This window comes from Acomys minous, assembly GCF_964271855.1.
Source record: "Acomys minous genome assembly, chromosome: 9".
Classification (NCBI taxonomy): domain Eukaryota; kingdom Metazoa; phylum Chordata; class Mammalia; order Rodentia; family Muridae; genus Acomys; species Acomys minous.
The window spans coordinates 96,218,086-96,236,231 of record NC_140490.1 but is presented as its reverse complement, the minus strand read 5'-3'; the positions used below and the strand labels follow the sequence as shown (position 1 = coordinate 96,236,231).

Below are 18,146 nucleotides of genomic sequence, written 5' to 3'. Positions count from 1 at the left end.
GGTTCTTCTGACATGGAGATTTGGTGTCGGTCTGGGATGAGCACAGTGTGGCTTAGTTTTCAAAGCACTCCTTTACCAAAATGTAATTCTGTTATTACGGAGCTGATAATCATACCAGACACAACGTTGGGGGGGGGGTAGGGGAGGTGGAGGAGGTGGGGGAGGTGGGGGTGGGGCATGCGTTAAGGGCAATTAGGGTTTTTATCAAGTCCCTGTGCCCCCATGCTGAGCATTTAGTTTAGTTTTGAAAACCACTAGTCTGAAAGCCCTAAAGAGTGAAGGCATGAGACTGGAAGGTTCTGGAAGGCTGGGTTTGGGGAACTGTGTTAAGGGTTGTTTGTTTGTTTGTTTGTATAAGAGATCCATTCCCCACAGCAGCCTCAGAGCAATGCCCAACTCTCCAATCAGATCCTGGCCAGTGCCCTTAGGGGCTGGGAGTCCAGTCTTAAGACCACAGGCTGCCCCTTCTGGAATCTGGGGCCACCTGGAGCTCCTAAATAGCCATGAAAAGGTGTTATCTGTTAAAGCCACTTTACCCATGTCTTTAAGAAACCTGGCTCCTGGTGTGTGCCTCTTAAAAAAGTTTTCCCCAAAGAGGACCCCCCAACTCTAAAGCTGGCTTCAAGTGATGACTATGATTATTAATTATATTATGCTGTTACATAGGTCCCTCCATCCGACACCATCTCTAGGGAGAATCCATCTCCTTTTGTGTACACCCTACATCTTTTCATCCTAAATTCGTCCCGTCCGCATTAAAAGCAGCCTGGTGTTCAGAGCATCCAAGCCCTGAACCCCACTCGCGATCCCTCCTGCACCCCCTCCCCCAACTCTTAAATGCCTATGGGTAGAGAACAGTGAGCCCAGCGACCTCCTTTTCAGGCCAACTTTGCGGGTCATGAGTAGAGGGGTGATGGCCAGCTTAGGGACCCGAGGGCCCCCCCGGAGCCAACTGAGCCGGGTCGAGTGGAGGGGCGGCGGCCTGGCCGGCGGGTCCCCAGGCTCCTCCCCTGGGGTAGCCGAGCAGGAAGCCGGGCGGGCGCGGCGCGGGGGCGCGCGGGGCGTGCGGGCGGGCGCGGGGCCCGGCGCCGGGGTATGCGCGGGTCTGGGCGGGCAGCCCCGGCGCACAGCCGCGGCCCGGGCGCGCGGCGCGGGGCGGAAAAGCCTGTTTACACAGACTGCACACCGCCTGGGGAATAATGCAGTAAAGGAAGTGAGCAGGCTCGGCCTGACTGCTCCAACTTCCTGCTCTCACACACACCAGAGGGGGGAAAAAAGAGAGAGGAGCGAGAGAAAGAAAAAAAAAGGGGGGGGAAATCAGGATCTCATTACAAGAGCAACAGACCGTCTGCAGACGCCTGTCAGCATGGAAAGTCGGGGGCTTTTGCCCGGGTCCTCCTAGAAATCTCCGTAAGAAGACTCCCAAGCGCTCCCCCACATCTGGGTAGGTTGCAGGACTTTTTGCCTGTTGCTCCGGTGGTTGCAAAGTTTTCTTCGGGTAGTTTTTTTTTTTCCCTCCCTCCTTTCTTCTTTCTTTTCTTTAGCTGGTGGGGGTGGGGCAGTGGGCGCTGTGGGGTGGATTGTGGACCGTGGTGGGGGGAGGATGGGGGTGCGTCCCTACGGGGGAGGATGCTGCGCGCAGTCACCGCAACCGCCACCCCCGCCACCGCGGGAGCTCGTGCGCCGGCCTGGGGGCTGCTGTGCTAAACCGGGAGGAGACACCCGGCGTGCAAGCTCCCGCACCCCTGCAGGATGGCGAGCAAGGCTCTGGGGCTCTAGGACTGGGGATGGTGACTGGAACGGGCTGCGTGGCTGGAGGCTGGAGGCTGGATTGCCGCTGACCTCCAGTTGGGGCTGCAGTCCGGATCCCATAATGTGGGCACCAAGATGCGGGTGTTCAGATCCAGGGAGTGGCACAGTGATGGAGATGGGGTGGAGGACGTGGGCCATGGAGATGTGGGGCGCCAGGCTGCGTCCACTCTCGCTGGGCAGGTGACCCCCCGCCCAGGTCACCGCCCCAGGCTCACGCCCAGTCAAACGGACATTTAAAAGCCGGCCGAGTCGGCTTTGCTAGTCGGCATTCGAATTTGGGAGAGGGGCCGGGGAAGGGATGTTCTTGAAGCTTTCAGCTCTTTAACTTCCAACTACTTGCTGGCCTGTAATGTTACTGGAACTTTTTTTAGGAGAAGAGGGGATTAAATTGGGGGCGGGATCTAAAAAAAAATTAAATGGTCTCTGTTTTGTTACGTTTTTCTGAACCGAATCATTCGGAGGATAAGCTGCAGTTACGCGGCGGGTGGGGGGTGGAAGCGAGCAAGGCTATTTCAGAAACTGCAAAAGGGGCTTTTTAGAAGGAAAAAAAAAAAACGAGTGTCGGGAGAGTTTCTGGCTTGTCTGGAAACGGCAAGACTAATTGCCGTGCGCTTCCGCTTTGAAACTGGCTGCAGACAGCATCTTGAAAATGACTCACTGAGGAGCTCACAAAGAAACTGTGGCTTGCTGCTTCTCAGGTTTATGTATTTGTGCCTTTTACAGTTTCCTTTGTAGTGTTCGAGGGTCCCCCGCCCCTCCCCTGCCGGCCCCCTCCGCCCTGCCGTTTTGAAAGCCCCTTGCCGGCCTTTAACTCCCTGTGGTCCTCTGCCCGAGGTGGGGGCAGTTGGGGGTTGGGTGGGGGGAGACCGAGTTGTTTTTGGAGTTGGCTGGGGAGAGGGCAGGGGGGAAAATGTTCCTTGAATTTTCCACTGGCTGCTGCAAGAAGAGAGAGCCCCTTTAGTCATTGCTAAGTAATGTCTGCGCACACACACCCGCGCGCGCGCGCGCGCGCGCGCGCACACACACACACACACACACACACACACACACACACAGAGACTAATCTCATTGGGAGTTTCCGCTGCTCTGTACAGGAGGGGTTTTGTGCGAGCCACTGTCCGCCTGAGGAGCTGGCTCTGCAGATCTAAGCGAGTCACAGCCTTATTGACTAAGAGGTGCCTTCTCCACCTCGCCAGTCTTTCCAGGGCACAGTCTCAAAAAACTTGGAAGTCTCTTTGGCCATTTTGGTTTTCAAACGAACAGGCTTTTCCTCTGTGCGAGTGTGTGTGTGTGTTCTGTTTTGTTCTCTGTTATCCAATCAAGTCTTACACTAATACACATGCCTGCCCCTTCTCTCCTGTCTGTGCCTCGGCTTTGTTGAGGGTGGGGTGGGGTGGGGTCGGGTGGGGACCGGCTGTGCAGGCATCTATTAATGAACCTAAATCAATTTCTGAGCCTTACTGCCCAACAAAGTATTCTTTGGTCTCTTTTCCTTTTCTCCCTTTCTGTGGTACACGTTTATTTGGAAAAGGTCAGTTATGGGTTTGAATTTATGGGGATTATAAAATTACGGATTGTGTTAGGAGGGTGTGCAGGTCAGACAGTTAAGGAGACTGTCCATCAGTGTACTAAGAGCTTCCAGTAATGACTGCTTGAAAAACCCCCAGAGCATGAAAAGTGATGGCCTTTCGATGCCAAATATAGCTCAGGCCTTCTAACTCACTAGTCTCTCTCCCTCTCCCTCTCCCTCTCCCTCTCCCTCTCTCTCTCTCCCTCTCTCTCTCTCTCTGTCTGCCTTTAAATGTTGACTAGAAATGTGTAGAATTACTAAAAAGGGCAAAGAATTTTAGACAGCTCCATTGGAAGCACGGGACATGTTGCCCTCTCTTGAGAACCTCCAAGGTGTTGCCAAGATTTCTCTGGTGGCAGATATGTCCTAAAAAAACAACCCAGCCAGCCCACCCTGTGTGAGTCAGTGGGCTGGAGTTCAGGATGTCCCCTCGCACCTTTCCTAGTGCTAAGTGGGTGGTCCGCAAACCATTGGTGCTGGGTGTCCAGTGGGACTACAAAACTTTAGCTGATGGGCGAGCCTTCCATCATCAGCCTACAGGAGAGTTCCCCGGGGTTGAATGTTGGACATTTTTCTTCTAATCTAGTGGTACCCAACCTTGCTGGTGCTTCTATCCTATGACACAGTTCCTCAGGTTGTGGTGACCGCCAACCGTAGAGTTATTTTTGTTGCTACTTCATAGCTGTAATTTTGCTACTATTATGTGAATCGTCATGTAAATATTTTATATTCAGGATATCTAATATGAGATGCCCCCCTACTCAAAATGTCTCAACTCACAAGTTGAGAACCACCGTTCTAATCAGAAGGAGGGCCTCAGAGTGCGAGTGGTTGAAGATGCTTAAGTTCTACTTCTGTGGCTTTTTTCAACCAGGGATAATTTTGCTTCCTGCAAGGAACACCTGCAGGGATGCTACTGGCATCCACCCGGCAGAAGCCAGAGATGCTTGTACTTATCCAACAATGTCCAGGACAGCTCCCCATACATAATCGGCCACCCCTAACTGTCAGGAGTACTTACACCCAGCAGTTTTGACTTCCCGAAATGATGAAGATGATCAAAGCTCTTGTAGGCACTCATTCGACAAGTGGGCATTTGCTGTCCTTTATATTTTGGCAACCTACTCTTTGTGTCTGTGCCTGTCTGTCTGTTTCTGCCTTTGTCTCTGTCTGTCTGTCTCTCTCTCTGTCTCTTTCTGTCTGTCTCTGTCTCTCTCTTTCTTTGTCTGTCTCTCTGTCTCTGTCTGTCTGTCTCTGTCTCTGTCTCTCTCCCTCTCTGTCTTTGTCTGTCTCTCTGTCTGTCTCTCCTCCCTCCTCCCTTGTCTCTCTCCCACCTCCTGTCTGTCACCTTTTCTGTGCCACAGGATGACAGATACTGACATTGTGATTTTATAACTTGCATGAGCTGAATTTTTGAATCTCCCTAAGCACCAAGTCTTCACACAACCAGTACCGATACCTTTAAGATGGGAAGGGCAATATTCAGATGAGGGAGAGGGGGCCTGTTTTCTAGCCCCATTTGAATTTTGAAGATACCTAAGAATTTACTTAAATGCCCCTCCCCCTTTGTCTTCTGTAAGAAACCAATTAATTCAAAACTGCTAATATACAGTAACTGCAGCCCTGAGGTCATACATTAAAATTTATGTTTGTCATAACTTTTTGGAACTTAAATCTTTTCCTGAAATTGGTTTTAAAGGACTTCCAGGCAGTGTGTATAAATTAAAATATTCCTTCTCAGCGATCAGATAAGATACTGGACTTGGTGTCTTCTCTGCTCCCAAATTATAGATAGTATTGTCAGATGTTACAAAACATCACCTACTGACAAGGCCAAAACACTTAATTAAAAATTTACCCATGAACATGACTTCCTGGTGTAGACTTTTTTTTAAAGGCGAGGTGCTCCTTACTCGTGGGTAGTTTGGGTGCCTGGCATGTCTAGGTAATGACATAGTCCTTGCTCTTTCCCAGGCCTCGGCCTCCTCCTCATGCATTAAAAGCAGTGGGCTCTCTGTCAGTTTTGATTCTGCTCTGGTGGCCCCTTCCTCAGCCTGCTTTGATTCCTTTGTGTTCGTGAGTGTCATGAAGACCCTCGCGTTCATCAAATAGCCTTGTGTGTTCTGGGCAGACATTTTCCATGTAGCTGTTGTCATAGCTCCTCTTGGCTCTTTCAGGGTGATTTAGAGCAAGCAGGAGCCACAGCAGTCAACAAACATCTTCTAAAGCTTACTTTTTCTGTTTTTCTTGGTTGCGAAGAGTATCACAAATTACTGTAGGAAAACACAGAAAGCCACAAGGACAATAATAAAGATCTCCCAAAACCTTTCTGCTAACTAACATTTTGTTGTATGTTTTTGTAGTCTTTTAAAATGTGTGTTGTGTACACAGATGCACGGGAAACATGTGTGCTCATAAGGTTTTGTTTGGAGTCATGGCATACTCCTAAAAAAAAAAAAAAAAGAGCTTATTTTCACATAACATCCCACAGAGTACATTTTAATAATGAGTACTGAGACTCAAGTTGCCAAACGTTGAGCTTGTATTTATTGACGATGACAAGATTTCTAATGAACTGCTTTGGCGCTTCGTCATCTGTAATGGCCTTAAGAATGCTGTCCTCTTGAAAGATGGGGTTCCTGTGTGCTGTGAAGTTTGAGATTTCGATGAGTTTTCTCTGTGACTTAGGTGTGAGTCATGATCTGCAGTGGAGTGTCGAGCTGTGGCAACAGGAAGTGAGGGCACACTACACATCAGAACAGAATGCCAGCCAAGGGAAGAGAACGGAGGTTAAACTGAAAAATACCTCTTGGGATGAGCCAGCTGTGGAGGGGAGGAGGGTCCAGGCAGACAACTTTTAGTTAGTGCTCTATTCTCACTTCCTAAACTTTGGTGTTTTAAATTGATTTTTTTTTTTTAAAGCTCAATATTACTACTGCCCATGGTCGGCTTGAATTGGGGCCATTCAGCTTTTTGATAGAAACCACGGCAGTGACAACCATGGCGACTCCCTCTACTTTTGCCACTGAGAGCATAGCGCTGGCAAATTAAATTACACTCCCCGTGTTTGTGTGTTTAGCTTTCCGCTAACGAATCCTGAAGGCCTTCAAAGACAGTAGCTTGTTCCGTCTTTGAAGGAACTGCTCTTCAAATATTGAACTCTCTGCGATCCTTTTCCACAATCAGAATCTAAATAGCCCTGTACTCGTTCCTGGACGTCCACACGAGTGTCAGCAGCTTTAGAATAAACCCCTGCAGTGGTCACTTCAGCCAAGTGCGACTTGGGTTGAATTGTCACTAGGAATGAACTTGACCGTCATGTAGCAATTTGCATTTTCTGGGAAGAATTACTAAGCTACTTTAAAAGTTAAATGGAACACATTCATAACTTAGCTGAGAGTTTTGCCTGTATATCCCTTAAAGTTATCAAGCGGATTGATCGCTTGTCATAGCCTAGTTGAATTTGAGTCAAACTAAAATGACTTTACTCACACACTCGAAGTGGCTCCAAGGCGGTTAGTGTTTTTTGTTTGTTTGTTTGTTTGTTTTTTGTTTTTTAAGTTCCTGGAGTTAAGGGTGTTCCCATTTAGCCATGAATCTGATAGGAATCATAGGGTAGGTGTAAACAATATTTGTGTGTATTTTCTCAAGACTGGTTAGGTTAGAGCTTTCAGCAATAGAAAAACAAAACAGAAAAAGCAGTGCAAGAGCCTTGACATCATTTTTCACCTTAGCAGGAAGGGAGCGGGCACTGCTGGGTGTGGTGGCGCACACGTTTGACACCAGCGTTTTGGCCGTTGAGGCAGTCTAATCGCTATGAGTCTGAGGCTAGCCTGGGCTATATAGCGAGGCCCTGTCTCAAGCAAGCGAAGCAAAAAGTCGTTAGCCTACATACATCCAAACACACATCTTAAATATAATTGTATACATCCATGTAGCTGTCCTCTCTAAATGAAGAATAGTTATATTTCCGTCAGTTCAAAGTATTCCTGAGTATTTTCTCTTTTATTTCAGGGCAGACAATCATATGATTCTATCAAGCAGATTCTTAGGCCCTTGATAAAATACTGTAATCCTCGTATGGTTAAACGTAAATCAGTAGGGCATACGGATTTCCTCCTCATGCAGGAAAAGGAGGGATCTCGTTTATTTTACTTGATGTTAAAAAAAAAAAAAAAGAAAAGAAACCACATATTTTAACCAATGTTATAGGAAAAAAATAAAATAAAATATTGCCTCCAAACTAACTGTGCTTCCGTTTCCTTGGCTGGCTGTTAGTAGACTGAAATGGAGAGGCTTGATTGTCTTTTTATGGTTTTGTTGTTGTTGTTGTTGTTTGGTTGTTTTGTTTTGTTTTTTGTTTTTTTGGTTTTTGGTTTTGTTTTGTTTTGTTTTTGAGACAAAGTTCTCTGTGTAGCCCTGGACTCAGTTTGTATACCAGGCTGGCCTTGAACTCATAGAGATCCACTTGCCTCTGCCTCCTGAGTGCTGGGATTACAGGCATGTGCCACCACCGGCCATCTGAGAGGCTTGACTGTCATGCCCTGAGTCCTGTAGTGTTTTTAGGAGGAAACACTTGACCTTGAGGAAGTGGGCTAAGAATTTTTGCTGCCACCTTAGGAACAAACGTGGCAATTTAAGTTTCTCTTTGGATTTCACCAGGCCCTTCTTAAGTAACGGGGGACCCAAAGGGCAGTGCCATCTGCCTAGCTTCCCTCTGTTCTCCCTGAGCTTTGGGACAGAACTGAGTGTGGTGCTGTTTCTAAGGACCTTCTGTCCTCTCATACTCAGGGGTGGGGGTGGGGGTGGGGGTGGGGTCGTGCACAGTGGCTGACGTGGTTTGGCCTGAGTCTGAGCTGGCCCTAAGAAGGTTCCTGTCTCCAGGCTACGCCCCGCCTCTTCTGTTTGAGCAGGATGGTCCCCTCCATCACCTCTACTGTTCCGAAGGGCATCTGCCTTCTTTATCCTGGCAGCATCAGGAGTTACAATCCTTCACACGCTCACATCAGCCTTTGTTGCTCTGGCTCCCCGGCCCCACCAGATCCTTCCAGTGGGCCCAGCGCAGGGTGAAGACCCAGACCTCTAACTGCGGCTACACACTGTTGATGACACATCGACATGTGGTCCTTCCTTCTGCTCTGCTGACTGAATGCCCTGCCACTGGGCCTTTATAAATGCATTCTCAGCCGGGCGTATTGGCGCATGCCTGTAATCCCAGCACTCGGGAGGCAGAGGCAGGTGGATTGCTGTGAGTTTGAGGCCAACCTGGTCTACAAAGCGACTCCAGGACAGAAGGCTAACCTTCTGAGTTAGTGAGACCCTGTCTCAAAAAACAACAACAAAAAGCATTCTCCTAAGGACCTATTCTTCCAGAGGCTTGCAATCAATAACCATCCTTTATTTATTTCTTTTTAAAAAGAACTTAATCATTTTTCCTGTTTTCTTTTAAAGTCTACAAAGTGGTGGGTTTCACCGTGTGATGCCCGGTCACATGTGCCACTGTACCAAGCTCACATCCCCCTCTCCACCCTCCCTCCCACCTCTTCCCCTCCTAAATAGTTCCTCTTCGGCTTTCTTTCCTCTCTCTCCTCTGTCAAATCAAGATTCTGCTTACGAAAGAAAAGAAAACGCGATATTTTGCCCCTCTCTCCATCACCCTCCCTTCCCTCCCCCTCTTCCTTCAGCTTTCTCTCAGCTCCTTTGTCAGCTCCCTGGGGAAGGTTGTGCTGACTCTCAGTCTTCCTCTGGGCCTCCTGAGCCCTCTCTCTCTGGGCCTTTTATCTCCACGTTTCTTCATTACCCAAATTCTTGTAGTCTGAACCCAGAAGCTGGTCAGTTTTAGGTATATATTTATGGACACTTGGCTAGTATTCCTAACTCGATATTAATACCCCTTATCCCAAACTCGGGGATTAAGGCTATGTGATAATAGGTTGTCCACACCCTTGACCCAGGTCGTTTCAGAGAGTGAGGGACACTTGCATGCATGTGTGTGGCATGACGCGTCCGTCCCACATCTGTGATGCCCATTGGGCCGGGAGCTCGCTCTGGGCCCACATCTGTTTTTCTCATCCTTGCGTCCACTCCAGGCCTGTGTACAGCACCTGAAATTTGGTGAATTAAAAACAGAACAGAGGGGAGAAGCCTTATCAGTGTAGCCTGGGCTTGGTGAAGGGCCTTGCTGTGCATAAATCCAGCCTTTTACTAGACCGTGCCTTGCTGGATTAGCGTCAGGCAAGTCTCCCGGTTAAATCCGGAAGATAGCTAAGAAGAGCATCTGTGTCACTCGCCAGAGTTTTCATTTAAGCTTCTAAGAAAAGTGTGTTGTTAAGATGGAGACAAACTTCGCTCTGCTTTTTCGGATCAGGGTTAAACTGAGAACAGCTGGCTACAGCCTGAGAGACGTTCCTGTAGACGTTGTTCTTGTCAGAGTTCATCAACCGTAGAGATGCCATAGTCCTCTAGGGGAGATTTTCAGTTGACAAGCCTTCTCTCACAGTTGCCCTGAATAACACCCTGTGTTCATTGGCTCAAAGTCTTTCTTTGCCTGGAACGGCTGCACAGGTACCGTTCATCTGTCACCTTTTGAAATCAGTGATGTTTCTGCTGGAACTTAAAATAATCGAAGAGACAGGCTAAAGACCAGCTTGGTTTTTGTTTTTGTTTTGACAGAGGACTAGTTATACCAATTTTCACCTGGGTTTTGCCAAGGAGCCCTTTGTTGGGGTCAAGTCAGGTTTAGCCAGAATGTGTGATCAAGCAGGTACACCCTGCACCCCCTGTCCCTCAGCCCTGCTACCATGATCCTAATTATCAGAAAAAAAGTGACCAAAACAACAGCAAAACAAGCCTTAAGATTTACCCCAGGGCCGGCTCCGTAGTAGGGCTGTGAATTGGCTGGGAGACTGCACTGCCCCTACCCTAGCATGTCATCCTTAAAATGTCACCTGCACTCAGACTAGAGCACTAACCTAAGAGATACTGTAAACAAGAAAAAGGCGTGGTGGCGCACACCTTTAGTCCCAGCACTCGGGTGGCAGAGGCAGGCGGATCTCTGTGAGTTCGAGGCCAGCCTGGTCTACAAAGAGAGTCTAGGACAGCCAAGGCTGCACAGAGAAACCCTGTCTAACAATTGAAGTTCAGAACTCCTCACTGGCGGGCTTCATTGAACCTGTGCTGGAAGTGTCCCTACGCTGTCCCCCTATTGGACTTTAGAAGATTTGCTTTTTAAGGTTGAAATATAAGTGCTCCTTTTTTGGCATTTTCTTTCTTTCTTTTTTTTTTTTTTAATGAAAGAGAGTAGGGTGGAAGGGAAGAGTGCGTATGCGTTTGCTTAGGTAAGCAATGGCTGCGGGAGAGATGCTTGAGTCTAAGAGAACCCTGGACAGGATGTGACCTCAGAAACAGTGACCCAAACAATTCCTCTTCCTATGTAGGGAGAAAGCCTGCCTTGTGTGGGATTTGAGGCCTAGTTCTGTATGTAGGGCGGTGCCCGAGGGAGTGTTGTTTACCGCGTTTCTCCAACCGGAAGCATCATTGTTTCATTATAGGAAGTGAGGCGGGAGCACGGATTTACTCTGTAATTTTCAGGAAAGGAGAAAGCTTGGACTCCCAGTAATGCCAGCGAGTACCTTTGTGAACATATAAAGACAGCACCCAGGCTGTCGGGAAGGTTAAGTGAGAAGATGCTCTGCCTTAGTTTCCTTGTATGATCCTGGACTTGAAGTCTTAGAATGCAGGGCGTGGGGACATTGATAAGGAAGTTATTTCTCACAGCGTCCATCTCTGTTCTCCAAGCTTGGCCCTCAGACCAGAGGACATTAGGTTTTCTGTCTCTGTCTATTTCTTTCTCTTTCCCACCCCTCTTTCTCCATCCCCATATCTCTTTTTTTACAGAATGTATCTTAGAACTGTATCTCTAAATGCTCCTAGACACAAGTACATGGTCACGCCTGGTCTGTATACCTAGTGCCTGTAGAGCTGGCGTTGGACAGACACACTTCATCTTTGATGGTGGAGGCAAAAGCAGTGGCCAGCCAGCCACTTAGTATCCCCATTACTTTACTGTTCCTGCCTTTGTGATATGCAGCCAAATAGAATAATGTACATAATATTGAAATTGTCTTAAAGTTGGTTATTTTGCCAGGCGGTGGCGGTGGTGCATACTTTTAATCCCAGCACTTGGGAGGCGGAGGCAGAGGCAGGCGGAGCTCTGTGAGTTCGAGGCCAGCCTGGTTGACAAAGTGAGTCCCTGTCTCGAAAACCAACCGAACAAAAACAAAAACAAAAAATTAAGTTAGTTATTTTAGTAATCAAGATGCTCAGTCAGGAGAATGCCTGCCCAGCACATGTGAAGCCCTAGGTTCTGCTCCCAGCACTCCAGTAACTAGGCGTGGTAGCTTGGGTCTGCAGTCCCAGTGCTCCAAAAACGAAGACAGGAGGATTAGAAGCTCAAAGTCTGCCTCGGACTGTGCAGTTATTTCAAGGCTATCTTGGGCTGTCTGAGAGACCCTGTCTCAAAAAGAACAACAGGACAAAATGATAGCAATACAACAATAAGAGAAACAAGTCAGACCTAGAATTTTGTTCTTAAAAGAGCAGAAACTGCCCTGGGGGGGGGGGGGCGGAGAATGGCTCAGTAGGTAAAATGTTTGCCTTGCAACCAAGAGGACCTGATTTTTGATCCCTAGGTCCCGGGTAAAAAGATTAGGTGTGGATGCACCTGCTTGTAATCCCTGTGTAGGGGAGGCAGAGACAGTCCAGTTCCTGGGGTTCACTGGCTAGTTAGTTCTCAGTCCAGAAGGTGGCTATTCCCAAGAATGGCATCTGAGCTTGCCTGCTGGCCTCCATATGCATGCGTACTCCAACACATGTACACACACACACACACACACACACACACACACACACACACACACACACAAGAGAGAGAGAGAGAGAGAGAGAGAGACAGAGAGAGACAGAGACAGAGACAGAGATAGAGACAGAGACAGAGAGAGGCACTTTAAGACCTTTTGTAGAGGATTATAACATGTTTAAAAGGGATACTTTTCTTTAGGAAAGAGGAAGAATAATCTAAATCCAGAACTGGCTATTTTTATAGCTAATATATTCATGCTGGAAAAAGAAACAGCATCAAGTTGTATGTGGTATTTCAGAAAGGGCCAACATGGATGGCAGATCCCAGCAGAGGGGTTCAAGGAGGTGAAACTGCTTGGGGATGAGGGTCCGTATTGACACTGGTATCGTCTCTTTCACCGGATGCTTTGGGTGACCTCTGTGTAACGTCATTCACGACATGGGAGTGAGTGGGCCATTGGCAGCAGTGTCTGCAGTACTCCTCACCTAGTGAACTTTGATGGTTAGCTTTTGAAAGTTTTTTTAAGAATAAGTCATTAGAGGAGACTTCAGTTTTGAAATTACGCACTGTGTATTTTGCGATAGTCTTCTTAGAAATAATGGTGTCTACCTGCCAGGCGGCAGTTGCACACACCTTTAATCCCAGCACTCAGAAGGCAGAGGCAGATGGATCTCTGAGTTAGAGGCCACGCTGGTCTACAGAGCAAGTTCCGGAGCAGCCAGGGCTACACAGAGAAACCCTGTCAAAAACAAAAACAAAAAAACAGAAACCAACCAACCAAAACAGCGTCTACCAAGAATACCAAGTTATTCTAAATGTGTCCTACTTACTGTCCTATTTCACTTGCTGTTGTTTGTTGACATAGCAGGCGTGGTTTTAAATAGGCATTCATGAAGAGTTGAGTGGCTCCTGGCTTACTTTTACCTCAGTGACACTGGGTTTTTACTTCATGTTAAAAAGTATCTTCTGAGAAATCATTTGCCACTGGAAGAAGTTCTCTGCGTGTGACACAATAGCCAGGTCACATCTGGCCAGATGTGATGCCGATGTGCAGGAAAATGCAGGAGAAATGTGCTGCGCAGGTGGGTCAGTGAAGCCGGCGGGGCCAGTTGCCACCTTCCTGACTTTAGATGTGACCAGACCTCCACATTTGCCCACCACATGAGCAGGCGACAAAACACGAAGGCTCTAGCTTCATTGACAGAGAGAATCCGAGGCCCAGACTGAGCTGTGGGCATTGGCACCTGTGGAATTTGCATTTCCTGAACTATGACAGAGAGTCACTTTGAGAAAGATAGGGAAGCTGAATGACCCCAGCCTCAGAGTCAGAAGCACCCATCTCCTGGCACAGGTAACCACTGTGTGAGGAGCTCTCTGTCCCTCTCAAATGTCCCCAGCCCCGCCTCCTGCTCATAAACACCAGCCACGTGTAAGCCAACTGTCTGAAGCAACCCCAGAGACCAGCTAATGCCAGCCCTGCCTGCCTCAGCCTCAACAGTGTTTTTCTTAAGCAAGAGCAAAAGAATTATACTATCACTAACAGCCTCCCCCCCCCCCCCCCATGAGAATATCGGTAGATCCAAGCTGCTGGATAGGAACATTTTCACCCACTTCTGAGCAAAGACGAGATCAGTATTTTATCTCTTTATCTCCATACTGTTAAGAACCAAGAGATTTCAAATAGCTGCTGTGGGGGGTTAGTCCTGGGAGAGAGGAAGGTTGCTGCTGTTCTAGGAAGGGGCTGGTATCTGTCTGAGGTGATGCTGATGATGATGTTGATGTTGGTGGTTAGTGATGGCTGTGGCATAAGAGTGTGTGTGTGAGAGAGACAGATAGACAGAGAGAGAGAGACGTTGCTAGAAAGATAGACATTTTGCTATTGAGAAGTTATTGCCTTAACTTCTGTGGCGAACACAAGTAGGTTCTGATCTTCCCTGGTAGGCGTGGCCTCGCCCCCTTGCCAGAGCTTCTGTGGAGGAAGCTGGCAGGCTGTCCCTCCATCCACTTCCCTAGAACACTGTAGGCTAATGCACCACATGTTTGAGAAAAGCAGGACCCTGATGGAGAGCCTCGCTCTGGTGATGTCGATTAAGGACACGGAGATAAACAACCTGCCTGCTGTTGGCTGTGACGACCCCAGGCCTCAGAAGGGCAGCGGTGGTCATCTTCATAGGGAGACAGGACCCCGGGAGGAAGGGACCTGTAACTGTCTCCCAAGAGTCTCTCAGTGCAGATGTCAGAGGAGGCCAGGCCAGGTGCAGCGCACCAGGAGAAGAGGAAGGCACCCAGATGGCTGGGTACCTCTCTGCCAGGAAAAGCCTGGCTGTCCCTGCATCAGCTGGAGGATGTCCAGCATAGCTGTGCAGATTTCCCATGCCCAGAATCCCTAGGGGCCCTTTAGAGAGGAAGAGATTGCAAGGTGGCTCACACTTAACCCCAACCTGGGACCCCTTCCTTCCTAGCCTTGCAACATGCTTCCTGAGCCTGCTCAGCCTGTGTGTGCACAGCAGCAAGAGAGGGCAGCTGAGCTGGAGGAGATCGCTTGCAAGCAAGGGGCCATCGATGCAGAAGGAACAGTGCGGGGACTCAGTGCCTGGACACACACACACACACACACACACACACACACACACACACACACACACACACACGCATATTTCCACTGGGTGGTGCTGCAGGAATTCCTACCTTTTGCCTCAGGAGTTTCCCCCTTCCCAGAAAGACGCCCCTGCAACATAATAGGCGGAAGTCCGGATTTAGAAAGGTTTTAGAGTTTTAACACAATGGGAGAGCTGGTGGAGGACGCTCCCCGGCAGGAAGCACCTCGGTTTCTGGATGTGGAAAAACTACCATCACTTTGTGTCGCTCAGAGAGGTTCTCAGTGCACAGGGCTTGAATTTTTGCTTCTAGGAGCTGCCTCTTTAGCGCAGTAAAGCTTTCAAGTTTCTCTGAAAGATTCCGGTTTTCCGTCTCCCAGAAGTGATATGGAAAATGACCTTTCATTTGATATTTTATTTCTCTTTGTAAAACGGCTACGAGAATCTAAGTGAATAAACTCTTCCTGACCATAACGCAAGCAAGCACAAATGTCATAAAATCTCTTTGTTAAGCCATCTTTGATGCTGAGTGCTCCAGCCTTCTCTTACCAGCAGGATTGTATATTATTACTTTGTTTCTATTTGTGGGGCTTTGGGGTTTTAACCCCTGGTGCTGGAATTAATTATTGAATCGAATGTCTTGGAACTCTCTAACATTTAGCCATGTACCCAACCTGGATTACATACTTTTTACTTGAAATCCTGAAAAAAAAAAATCTTTCTACAGTCTTTGTGTCTACACATTAAAAAAAAAAAAAAAAAAAAAAAAGGACCTGTCTCTCCTAGTCCTGTTTTGTCACTAAGGGCCAACCTTGAGCTAGAGCTGGTAGCACAGGCCCGAAATCCTAGCTACTCAGGAGGCTGAGGCAGGCAGACTGCAAGTTCACTGTCAGCTTACGCTCCATAGTCAGCCTGCATCTTATTCAAACTTTGACTCAAAAATTGAAGAAGTGAACAGAGAGCTAAGTTACTACCTTCCTGTCAACAGTTTTTTGCCCAGTGTGGCGTCTAGGTTCAATCCTCCATTTAAAAATCCCTTTGGGAGCCAGCACATGCTTTTAGTCCCAGCACTTGGAAGGAAGAGGCAGGTGTATCTCTGAGTTTGAGACCAGCCTGGTCTACTGAGTAAGTTCCAGGACAGCCAGAGCTCTACTGAGAAACCTGTCTTAAAAAAAAAAAAAAAGAAAAAGAAAAGAGCTGGGTGGTAGCGGTGGTGGTGGTGGCGGCGGTGGCAGCGCACACCTTTAATCCCAGCACTGGGGAGGCAGAGGCAGGTGGATCACTCTGAGTTCGAGGCCAGCCTGGTCTACAAAGTTAGTCCAGGGCAGCCAAGGCTACATAGAGAAACCCTGTCTTGAAAAACAAAAACAAACAAACAAACAAACAAACAAACAAAAAAGATGATGAAGAAGAAAAGAAATAAAAAATAAAAATAAAAATGTCACGTTGAGTGAACCTGGTATGTCTGTCTGCTTTTCTCCCTGCTCTGTCTCTCTGTCCCTCCCCCATCAATCTGTCTGTCTGTCCATTTCTATCTCCGTTCCCTGAGGAAATAGGCCAAAAGAAATGGTGACAGAATGGCTCCGATTCTTTTTATTTTTTTCACTTCCTGAGACAGGGTCCCTGGGTAGCACGCTGTCCTAGAACTCGCACTGTAGACCAGGCTCGAACTCAAACTCGCAGAGATGCGCCTGCTGCTGCCTTCATGTGCCACCATGCCCAGCTGAGAATCTCTCATCAAGCAGAACCCAGTCTGAGCACCTAGAGTCACAGAGTGGTGGGATGACAAATGAAGGACATGACGTCCTGACTTGATCCTGTTGAGAATGCCGCTTGGCCTTTTGACTAACTACTGTCTTGGCAGCAGAGAGGTGTAGGACACCTCTAGTCCAGTGGTCCTCAGCCTTCCTAGCGATGCCACCCTTTAATATAGTTCCTTGTGTTGCGGTGACCCCGAAGACAAAATCAATTTTGCTGCTACTTCATACCTTCGCTACCGTGAAGGATCATAACGTAAACACTTGGGTTTTCTGATGGTCTTAGGTGACGCCCCTGTGAAATCCACCCATGTGTTGAGAGTTGCTGCTCTAGTGTGACAATAGGCACTGTGATTAGGAACCTGGACTTGGGAGCAGATAGTCTTGGGTTGGGCGGGGCAGAGAGGGCGGTGCCTGTCTGCTTTTCTCATTCCTGCGGCCACATGCGTCTGTCTTCATGTTTTTAGTCATGGCTTCGTGATGAATGGGACTGACTGAGGGTGTAAACCTGAGGCATGAACTTAATGCACTAAACACAATGCTTGGTGCACAAATGACCGTCGGATATTAGCATTTAAAGGGAAGGCTCCTATGAGGGCGGACGTTTGGGTCTTGGCCTTGCTCTGCGGAAGTTCCTGAAGTCTCAGTATTGGCAGTTCCTCAGACAGAACTTTTTTTTTATGATTTATATATTTTTATTTTTATGCACATTGGTGTTGTGCCTGCATGCTTGCCTGTATGCGGGTGTCAGATCACTTGGAGCTTGATTACAGACGGTTGTGAGCCGTCATGTGGCTGCTGGGAATTGAACCCAGTTCTTCTGGAAGAGCAGCCAGTGCTCTTAACTGCTGAGCCATCTCTCCAGCCCTGCAGACCAGGACTCTCGATTTGGAACTTATAGATTCCCTTTAGAACTTTACAAACCCTATTGATGTGATATGTTTTAAAAGATATACGCGTTTATATCCATATGCATAAACATGAATATAATAGTTTCCCCGAGAGAGTTCTCAAAACGGTCCACGGGTCAAATGCACAAGGGAGAACCTTCCCTGTGGTTGTGAAGATGTGTGTATTCACACCTATTTCAGGTATGCGGTCATATGTTTTAGGAGAATATATGAGGCTGTTGTTATTTAATAGTTTTTGTTTCATACGAACAACAGTTTCCTATAGTTCAACCTAGAAGATTCTGATTCTGTGAGGAAAACAGAACTTGGACCGCCTCACAGCAGGACTGGCTGGAGAGAGGGGTATTTACAGCGTCTTTCCTGTTTTGCCATCAAGGCCCGGCAAGTTAAAATTCATCAGGCAGCTTGTAAATCTATTTACCCAAAATGACTTGGGTTGTGTCTGGTTTTATGAAATCGTCTTGAATTTTTGCTGGCGACTTGATCAAATCGGTGCGATTAATTGCATGGGAGAAGCCAAAAACCTTTCAGGAGTATTCTTAGCCATAAGCACCTAGGCTTTTCTTTTTTCTTTTCTTTTTTTTTTTTCTTTTTTCTTTCTTTCTTTCTTCAGAGAGCAGTTTTGGCTGTCGTGTGGAG

At 47.7% G+C, this 18,146-nt stretch overlaps 1 protein-coding gene across 2 annotated transcripts in view; it reads left to right on the top strand.

Moving 5' to 3' along the window:
• The first annotated feature begins 1,061 nt into the window (after positions 1-1,061).
• Positions 1,062-18,146, top strand: part of ELK3 (ETS transcription factor ELK3) — a 68,073-nt gene continuing 50,988 nt past the window's right edge. For both annotated transcript variants that reach the window (XR_014781576.1, XM_084794645.1), the window contains exon 1: positions 1,062-1,444. The gene's annotated coding sequence lies outside the window, so the exon portion shown is untranslated. The remainder of the gene's footprint in view (positions 1,445-18,146) is intronic.